Here is an 11,184-nt window from a genome sequence, read left to right on the forward strand (position 1 = left end):
ACTGTTGGTAGGAATGTAGATTGGTGCAGTCATTTTGGAAACAAGGATGGGGATTCCTATAAAGAATAAAAATAAGCACAACATATGATCCAGCAACCCCACTTTTGGGTATATATCAAAGGGAACCCTATTCCAAAAAGACCCCTGCACCCCAATGTCCTTAGAAGTGCTATGTACAAGAGTCACAACATGCAAGCAACCTAATTGCCCAACAACAGATGACAGTATAAAGAAGTTATGCCATATTTACAAATTGGAATAATATTCTGGAATAAAAAATGATAAAACAACTATATTTGCAGCAAAATGGATGTCCCCAAAAAGTGTCATTCTAATTGAAGTAAGCCAGAAAGAGAAAGAAATATAATACAAGACATTACATATGAAGAAGCTTAAAAAATATTTGGATGAGAACACTATGATTTCGTCTACAAAACTGAAACACACTCGCAGATCTACTAGACAATTTTATGATTATTGCGGAAAGGGGTTTCCAGAGGATATATTTGGGAGCTGTAGATTTATAAATGTTATCCACTATATATAAAATTAGATTTTTTCAAAATTTCTTTTGTATCACACAGCACAGTATGTTAAATATCATGAAGTAACGTTTAATAGGTACAGAAATATATGCAAGTATGGGGACACTATGATGTACACCACAGATTGACACATTGTTAATGGCATACTTCAATGATAAATAAATGAATAAATCTGTAAATAAATAAATAAATAACATTTAATAATAAAAGAAAAACAAAGATTCACAATACTTAATTTTACACATCAAGTATCTTGGAGAAAACAGAAAGAATAAAGAAGAAAATTGATTCAATGAGAGTAAGGCAAATAACAAGAGAAACAATTGAAAAGATAAAAAAAATCTCTGTTTCTTTTAAACATAAAGTGGACAAACTTTTAGGTTGGCTAAGAAAATAAAGACTCAAATAATATTAGAAATAATAGATAAGATATTAGCACTCGTGTTGTAGAGATGCATAGCATCATAAGAAATTACCACTCGCCAACAATTTGAATGACCGAGAACAAAAGACAAATTCCCAGAAACATATGTCTTCCCATACTGAATCAAGAAGTAATTAGAAAGTTAAATAGAGCAAAAGTGTGCATGAGTAAATCAGTAATCCATACCTCCCAAACCAGAAAATATTTACAAGATGACTTTGCTGTTGAATTCTGTCATAGATTTGAAGACAATTTTTCACCAATTCTTCCCCAAATCTTCCAAGAATTTGAAGGGGGTGAAAGATTCCAAACTTGTTTTATGATGCCAGCTTTATTTGCATAACAATGATAGAAAGAACATTAGATGCAAAATATGGAATATTAACCCTGATGAACACATGTGCCAAAATTCTCTACAAAACAGAAGGAAAATGAATTCAACAACACATTTAATGTATCATACACATGCATGAGTAAAGGGATTTATCCCTGGGTTTAAGGATACTTCAAAATATTCAAATCAATAAAGGTGACATGCCACACTAATAGAATGAGAAATAAAACTCACATAATCTTCTCAATAGGTGCAAAAAGAGCATTATATATAATGCAAAATCCTTTTAAGATACTCCCAACAAATTAAATTAACCCTGTCAGTGGCACGATATCATATACACACAAACACTGTGTGGAGAGAAGCGAAGCAGTTCTCTTTTTATTGATTCTGAGAAAAAGGGTTTATATAGGACATACACAATGCCTCACATATCATCTAAGTTATAACAATATTAATAATCTTAAGCTATTTATGTCCCCATGCTCCTGCAGTAAGCACAGGATGTTAAATGATCAAGGATTGTTTTAAAGTTCATCACGGAAATTCATTAAGTAGGCCATCTCTTAACAAGCCAGCTGTGCCTGTCTTAGGTTGTCCTCCTCTGAGTATCTTACCCAGCATAGGCTATCCAGTCATCCATACTGGATACAATGAGGAGGCCATTTCTTCTCCAGCCTGGATATGTGACATTCCTCACAGCTTGTGTATCAGTTAAGCCCATGGGCTTATTCTCTAGAGCCTTCAGACAGGGGCCTACAAACCCAACATCCCTAGAGAGAAAAATGGATGAAGAAAATTTGATGTATATATGCAATGTAATCAATACTTTGCATTCCTATCAACAGTGTCCATGGTGTTACATTATCGCCACAATCTCACCAACATGTATTTCTTTTCTTTTTGATGAGAACCTTCTGACAAGTGTGAGGTCTTGTCTAATTTTTGGTTTATGACTTACCTAATAATTTATAACTCTGAATATATTTTCATGTGTCATTTAGCCAACTGGATGTTTTCTACAGATAATTGATTCAGATCTAACTATTCAATTCGTATGGACACTTTTTTAATTGGATTGTTTGCCCTTTTTTGTTGTTGTTGTCGGGTAAGAGTTTGCCATTTATTTGGATATTAACACTTGATTGGAAAATATCACTTGAAAATATATCCTCCCAGTGAGTTGGTTGACTTTTAATTTTATTGATCATTTCTTCTGCAGTGTAAATGTGTTTAGAGTGATACAATCATATTTTGTTTGATTTGCTTCTGCTTCCCTTGCCAGAGGAGACATATGTAGAGTCAAGTTAAGTCCATTTTCAGAGTGTACTTCTTAAATTTTACCATAGGATTCTTTGTTTCCAGGTTTTATGCTTTACATGCACAGGAGTGGGATTGCTGGATCATATGTTTGTTCTATCTTTATTATTTAAAGGAACTTCCATAATGTTTCCAAAGTGCTTGCACCAATTTTCATTCCCACAAACAGCGTTGGAGAGTCCCTTTTTCTCCACAACTTCCCCAGTCTTTATTATTTGTAGAGATTTGGATGACAGCCCTTCTCACTTGTGTGAGGTAAAACATTATTTTATTTTTGTCTTGACTTTGTATAATGATTAGGAATGTTAGCATGTTTTTATATTTCTGTTTGTTATCTGTGTGTCTTCTTTAGAGAACTGTCTTCTGCTCATTTACAGGCTTAGTTGCTTGTAGATTTTTGAAATGGAATTGTATGAACCATTTGTGTATTTTAGAAATTAGACTCTTGTTGATTGCATTGTTTCCTAATGTTTTCTCCCATTTGGAAATTCATCTTTTCATATTGTTTATTTTGCTGTTTAGAAGGTTTTAATTTTTATTAGGACCTATTTGTTTATTTTGCTTTTACTCTTTTCAGCTTGGGAGCTGGACATTTGAAAAATTCGCTGCAATTTATGTTTTGTTTTACATCTGTTAGTTTCCAGGAGTTTTATTGTGTCAAGTATTAGATTGAGATATTAAAAACATTTTGAGTTTATTTTCGTACAGTGTGAGGTAGTGTTCTAATTTCATTGATTTACATGTAGCGCTCTTGCTTTCTCAACATCACTTGCTGAAGACTGTGTTTTAGGCATTGTATGTTTTTGTTTCCTTTGTTATAATTTAGTTGACCATAGGTGTGATGTTTTATTTCTGCCTCTGTGTTCTGTTCTAGTGATATAGATGTTTGTTCATTTTCCAGTATTGTGCTGTTTTGATTACTGTTTATGTAATATAGTCTGAGATCTGGGAGGGTTATGGGTTATGCCTCCAACTTTGTTCTTTATTCTCATAGTTTCTTTTGCCGTTCTGGTTCTTTTGTAGTTCCATACAAATCTTAGTACTGTTTAAATTTCTGTGAAAAATATCATGTAGTTCGATCTGAATCACTTTATATCTGTTGACATCTTTTGTGGTATGTATATTTTAACAATATTAATTCCTCTATACTAAGACCTTGAGATTATTTTCCATTTCTTTGCATCATCTTCAAATATATTTATCAGTGTCCTATAGATTTTACTATCTTGGTTTTTTCTTAGGTTTTTCATTTTTGATCTGATATAATATTGATTTTTTAAAATTATGGAATATTTCATTGTTAGTGTAAAGAAATGTGACAGTTTTTGTATATTAATCATGAATCATGCTACTTTGCTAAATGTCTTTATTAGATTTAGTTGTTTTGGTGTGGAGAATCTTTAGGGTTCTCTATATAGATTATCATGTCATCTAAAATAATAACAGTTTTACTTCATTCAATCCAACTTGAGTAACTTATTTTCTTGTCTGATTGCTGTTGCTATGAATTCCCATACTGTGTTTAATAGAAATGGTGAGAGTGGACATCCTTTTCTTATTCCTTAATTTGGCTTTCAGTTATTCACTTTTGCATATTATGTTGTCTGTGGGTCTGTAATTAATGACTTTAGTTATGTTGAGATATATTTCCTGAATCCTACTTTGGTAAGAGTTTTCTCTTGTTGTTGTTTCTGTTGTTCTTGTTGTTGTTGCTGTTGTTGCTGCTATTTAATGAATAAAATTTGAAGTTTGTGAAATGGTTTTTATGGATTTATTGGGATGACCACATCATTTTCCCTTTTGGTTTGATTAATGTGGTGTATCAATCTGATTGATTTCATGTAATTTCAACCTCACTTATGACCCTGCAATGAATTAAATTTACATGGTGTATAATTCATTTTACGTTTTGCTGGATTTAGTTTGCTAATGATATTTTTAAAATTTTTGCATCTATATCAATCAAAGATATTGGCTTGAAATTCTCTTTGCCTGTATTTTGTTTGTTGTCATTGCTATCAGGGTGATGAAAGCTTCATAGAATTAATTTGTGAGTTTCCCACATCTTCACTATTTTTCAATAGTTTGAAAAGTATAATTTCTGCTTTGTATTTTTGTACGGTTTTGCATGGAAGCTGTTTAAATCTGCACTAACTTTTAACGATTTTTTAAATGCAGATTCTATCTTTTTTCTAATAATCAGTTTGTTCAAATTATTTGTTTCTCTTTATCCCTGTCTCTTTCTAGACATTTGTCTATTTCTTCTAATTTGTCCAGTTCCTTGGAATGTAAGTGTTCACAAAATGATCCCTTTTTGTATATCTAAGGAAACAATTGTTATTTCTCTTCTTTTATTTCTTACTTTATTTCTTTGGAGCATCTATATTTTCTTCATGATGCACCTGGCTAGAGGTTTCCTGATTTTGCTTATGTTAAAAAGAAAACAAAAACAGAACTTTTGGTTTTACTACTCTTTGCATAGTTGTTTTTTCTCTCATATATATATTTGCACCTGTAATATTTAGGATCATGTTTTTTCTTTTTAAACTTTTATTATTGATTTTTAATCATTTTACATAGTTGTCTCAAATTCCATTGTAGAGCACAATTTTTTAGTTACAATGAAAATATATACAGTTGTTGTCACATTTTTTTCCCCTGTGAGCTGGCGTAAGATCTTTTATATATTTCCCTGTGCTATAAAGTAAAATCCTGTTTATCTATTCTACAATTTTGACCTCCCAGCCTATCTCTTCCCACACCCCAGCCGCTTGGCAATCAAAACTTTGTATTCTCTGCCTGCGAGTCTATTTCTGTTTTGTATTTATGTGTTATTTATTTGGTTTGGTTTTGTTTTTAGATTCCACACATGTGCCATCTTATATGGTATTTTCCTTTCTCTTTCTGGCTTACTTCTCTTAGACTGATTTTCTCCAGGACCATCCATGTTGCTGAAAATGGAGTTATGTTGTCAGTTTATAAGATAGACTACTATTCCATTGTATAAATATACCACCTCTTCTTTAGCTAGTCAACTGTTGATGGACATTTAGGCTTTTTCAATGTCTTGGCTATTGTGACTATTGCTGGATATGAACATTGGGGTGCAGGTGTCATTCTGAAGTGGGTTCCTTCTGGATTTATACCCTGGAGCGGGATTCCTGGGTTATATGGTAAGTCTATTCCTGGCGTTATGAGGAATCTCAATCCTGTTTTCCACAGTGGCTGCACCAATCTGCATTGCCACCAGCAGTGAAGGACGGTTCCCTTTACTCCACAGCCTCTCCAGCATTTGTCATTTGTGGATTTTTGTATGATGGCCATTCTGACTGGTGTGAGGTGATACCTCATTGCAGTTTTGATTTGCATTTGTCTGATAATCAGTGATATTGAGCATTTTCTGATGTGCCTTTTGATTTGTATGTCTTCCTTGGAGAATTGCTTGTTTAGGTTTTCTGCCCAATTTTGGATTGGGTTGTTTATTTTATTTTATTCAGTTGGATGTGCTACTTATATACTCTTGTCATCAAGTCTTTGATGGCTTCATATGCAAATTCTTTCCCATTTCTTGGGTTGTCTTTTTGTTTTAGTTCTGGTTTCTTTACTGTGCAGAAGATTGCAAGTTTCATTAGGTCTCATTTGTTTATTCTTGCATTTATTTGTTCTACGAGAAAATTTTAGAGACGTATGTCAGATAACGTTTTACCTATATTTTCCTCTTGTAAGTTTATTGTATCTTTTTTATGTTTAAATTTTGATCCATTCTGAGTTTATTTTTGTGTATGGTGTTCTAGCTTCATTGGGAGTGTTCTAGTTTCATTGAATTACATGCTGCTGTCCAGTTTTCTCAACACCAGTTGCTGAATGGACTATCTCTATTCTATTGTAATTTCTTGCCTCCTTTGTCTAAGATTAATTGACCAAACGTTTGTGGGTTCATTTCTGGGCTCTCTTTTCTGTGCCATTGGCCTATATGTATGTTTATCTACCAATGCAGTCCTGTCATGTTGACCGTAGCTGTATAGTATTATCTGAATCATTAGTGTAATGAAATGCCACTGATATTTGAACCTTAAACATGAAACCTGCTACCTTGCTGAATTTTTTGATCAGCTGTAGTAAATTCATTCTTTATCTTGTTGGGATTTCTATAAATAGTAACATATTATCTGCATATAGTGAGACTTTTATCTCTTCCTTTCCAATTTTCATCCCTTCTACTTCTCTCTCTTGTTTGATTGCTGTGGCTAGGACTTCCAAGACTATCTTGTGTAAGAGTCATGATAGTGTGCATCCTTTTACTTTCCCAGATTTTAGTAGGAAGAATTTGACTTTCTCACCGTTGAGTACTATGCTGGAAATAGGTTTGTTATTTATAGCTTTTGTGACGCTGTGATATAATCCCTCTATGCCCACTTTGGTGAGAGTTTTTATCATACATGGGTGTTGAATTTTATCAAATGCATTTCCTGCATCTATTGAGATGATCATGTGGTTTTGGTCCTTTCTCTTGTTGATGTGCTGTATTACACTGATTGACTTGCATATGTTGAACCACCCCTGTGTCCCTGGCATGATCCCCACTTGGTCATGATGTATATTCTTTTTTCTGTGTTGTTGGATTCTATTTGCTACTATTTTGGTGAGGAACTTGCATCTGTGTTCATCTGTGATATTGGCCTATAATCCTTTCTTGGAAGTGTCTTTGCCTGGTTGTGGTATCAGGGTGATTGTGGCTTCATAGAATGACTTTGGTAGAATTCCTTCTTTTTCAAACTTCTGGAAGAATTTGAGAAGGAATGGTATGAGTTCTTCTTTGTATGTTTGGTAGAATTCCTCAGTGAAGCCGTCCATTCCAGGACTGTTATTTGGAGGGAGGTTTTATATTGCTATTTTGATTTCATTTCTAGTGCTCTGATTGTTCAAGTGGTCAGTTTCTTCTTGATTAAGTTTTGGTGGACAGTATGTTTCCACAAATGTGTCCATTTCCATTAGATTTTCCAGTTTGGTTCCATAAACTTTTCAGAATATTCTTGTATGATATTCTGTATTTCTATTTTATTTGTTTGTAAATTCCCCATTCTCCTTTCTTATTTTCCTTATTTGTGCTCTCTCTCTTTTCTTCTTTTTGAGTTTGGCCAGAGGTTTGTCGATTTTACTAGCTTTTTCGAAAAAGCAGCCTTTGGATTGGTTGATTTTTTTTCCTAGGGTCTTTTTAAACAATATTTTTTTAATTTCCTCCCCAATATTTATGATTTCCTTCCTTCTGCATCCTTTTCTGGTTTTTTGTTCTTTTTCTAGTTCATTCTCCTGATGGGTAAATTGTTAATTTGTGGTTGTTCTTCTTTTTTGAGGAAGGACTGTATTGCTTTAAACTCTCCTCTCAACACTGCTTTTGCTGTATCCCATAAATTTTGTGTGGTTTTGCTTTCACTTTCTTCTATCTCAAGGTACATTTTCATTTCAGCTTTGATTTCTTCATTGACCCTTTGGTTTCTTAATAACATATTGTTTAAGCCCCATGTTTTGCTTTTGTTCTTTGTTTCTCTGTTGTTGATTTGTACCTTCATGGCATTGTGGTCAGTAAAGATGCTTGATGTAATTTCTATCTTCTTAAAATTTCTGAGCTTTCTTTTGTGCCAAAGTATATCATGAATTCTGGAAAATGTCCCTTGTGCACTAGAAAAGAATGTATATACTATTTTGTGGGGGGTGCAATGCTCTGAAAATATCCACCAAGTGTAATATTTCTATTGTAATATTTAACTTCTTTGTTGCCTAATTTATTTTCTGTAACAATGACAAGTCCAGTGATGTTAATGCAGTGTTGAAATCTCCAACTATGATTAGATTCCCAACACTATCCCCTTTTATATCTGTTAGTAATTATTTCATGTACTTAGGTACTCCTCTATTTGTTGCATATTTATTTACGAGTGTGCAATCCTCATCTTGTATCACTCCTTCAATCATTATAAAATGTCCTTCTTTATCTTTCTTTATGGCCTTTGTTTTAAAGATTATTTTGTCTGAAATCAGTACTGCAACACCTGCTTTTTTGGCTTTTCCATTTGTATGAAATACTCTTTTCCATCCTTTCACTCTCAATCTATAAGTGTCCTTCTCTCTGAAGTGGGTCTCTTGTATGCAGCATATTGAAGGTTCTTGCTTTATTATCCAGCCTGCCACTCAATGACTCTGACTGGAGCATTTAGTCCATTAACACTTACGATAATCAATGATATGTTTGTGTTTATTGCCAATTTGACCTTAACTTTTCAGTTGATTTGTTATTTCCTCTTTGTTTGTTTCATTTGCATTTTTTGGTTTGGTCATATTCCTTTGTATTGTCATGAAATTTATTCAGTTTAGTGACTCCCTGAATAAGTTTTTGTCTTGTTTTTACCCTTTTTTATGTCTATTAGACAATTGGTATAACTGATCTTATTAAACTGATAGTATCATGATCTAAAAACCATCCTGAGAACAAAATATTTTAAAAGGAAAGACCCCCCCAAAAATTCTCTATTTTCCTTCTTCTCTTTCCCACTCTCAATGATTTGTATCTCTTGCTTTCAAATTTTGTGTTTATTTTATTTGTAATTCATGAGTTATCACGCTTCCAGCTGTGAGTTTTATATTTCTGTAGCATCCTGCTGCTTTTCTTTCTAGAGTACAATTTTCAAAATTTCTTTTAGCATGGGCCTAGTGTTGCTAAACTCTAGTAGCTTTTCTTTTCTGTGAAATTCTTTATGTCTCCTTTTACCATAAATGATAGCCTAGCTGGTTAAAGTATCCTAATTTATATAATTTTTTCTTTCAGGACTTTGAATATATCTTGCCACTCCATTATGTTCTGTAGTATTTTTTTGTGAAATCAACTGTGTGCATTATAGGGATTCCCTTGTAACTCACTCTTTGCTATTCTCTTTCTGCCTTTAGGATCATTTCTTTCTCCTTGACTCTGGCCATCTTAATTATATGTCTTGTTGTGGGTTTATTTGAGTTCTTCCTGTTTGGGACACTCTGAGCTTCTTGTACTTGGATATCTGATTCCTTCTTTAAGTTTGGGAAGTTCTCAGTCATTTTTTCAAACACCTATGCAATCCCCTTTGATCTTTCCTCCCCTTCTGGGAAATTTATCATGCCAATATTGGCATGCTTTCTATTATCCCATAGGTCTCTTATGCTTTTTTCATTTGTTTCTCAATGTTTCACTTGTAGCTCTTCTGATTGTCTGCTTTCTATTGTCCTGTCTTCTAAGTCACTAATTCATTCCTCTGCATTATTTAGTCAGTTTTGTGACATCTTTAGATCATTCCTCATCTCAGTCAATGGGTTTACCTATTCTACTCAGCTCTTCTTTATAGCTTCCATTTCATTTTTAACATATTTTATATGTCTGAACACTATGTTTTATTTCCTACAGTAATTTGATCACTTCTTTTTTGAAATCTTGATCTAGTAGGATATTGATGTCTATTTCACTGATCATTCTTTCAGGGGATTTCTCTTGTTCTTTTAATTGGGAATGGTTTGTCTGCTTCTTCATCTTGCACCTACCTCTCTGGTACTGTGGTTTATGGAGTATCAGTTATCTACTGTGGTCCTAAAGAGGTTATCTACCTACTTAGTAATACAACTGAAAAAGAGTAAAAAGAGAGAGGGAGACAAAGAATTTTAAAGAACGGGAAATAAATGTTTGAAGACATTGTATAATACATAATAGAAAAGCAAGTTGAAGCAGAGCTTTAAAAAGTAATAATAATAAAAATATTTTTAAAATTTCAATGGGATTTGAAAAGAGGTATTTATAATTGCCTAAGAAGTAAACATTAAGAGGGTAATAGAAAATGGAACAGGTAAAATTAGATTAAAACAAGGGGGTGGTCAGTGTCCTCCTGGAGACTGTGTAATTTTAATGTGAACTCTTTCTGTATTCATCCTGGTTTGGAAGCTCAGCTTGCTTATCCCAGTCACTCTCCATTGGAGCCCTCATCTGTGCAGCTCCCAGGGCCTGTCGGCAAGCAGATCTCTCCTTCTCCCAACAGTGGTTCTGGAGCAGCTCTCTTTATTGTGGGCTGTCTTGTCACTGCCCTGACCGATGCCTCATTCAGAAGTTTCAGACTGACCAGGCAGGAGAGTGCATTAATTCCTCTCCAAGCCACATGGTCCGGGGCTGCCTTCCAGCCTAAGTGTTCAGTGGCCAACAGCCCCCTCAGGGTGCCAGTCTCTCCACTGTTATGTACCCTATCACTCATCTGGGCCAAAACCCAGCTCCTTGTTTGCCTTGGCAGAGCAAGTTCTCTGAGGAAATAGGACAGAAATATCTTATCTGCCTCAGGCTGTAGACAAGTCCCCATCTGGTGCTTGAGGCTGCTAAGTCCTTAGGAGTGAATGCAGGTTTTGTTCTCACTGCTGCCAGGGTGCAAAGCACCAGAGGCTATGGTGGCTGTGTCTGAGCCCCAGGTTTCTTGTCATAGATAGTTTTGTGGCTTTTCAGAGATGGGGAATGCACCTTTCCCCTCCAAGTGCATATCTGCCCTGTTGTTAAATGGAGG

The sequence above is a fragment of the Vicugna pacos genome, unplaced genomic scaffold (assembly GCF_048564905.1).
Source record: "Vicugna pacos unplaced genomic scaffold, VicPac4 scaffold_18, whole genome shotgun sequence".
In the NCBI taxonomy this organism is placed as follows: Eukaryota; Metazoa; Chordata; class Mammalia; order Artiodactyla; family Camelidae; genus Vicugna; species Vicugna pacos.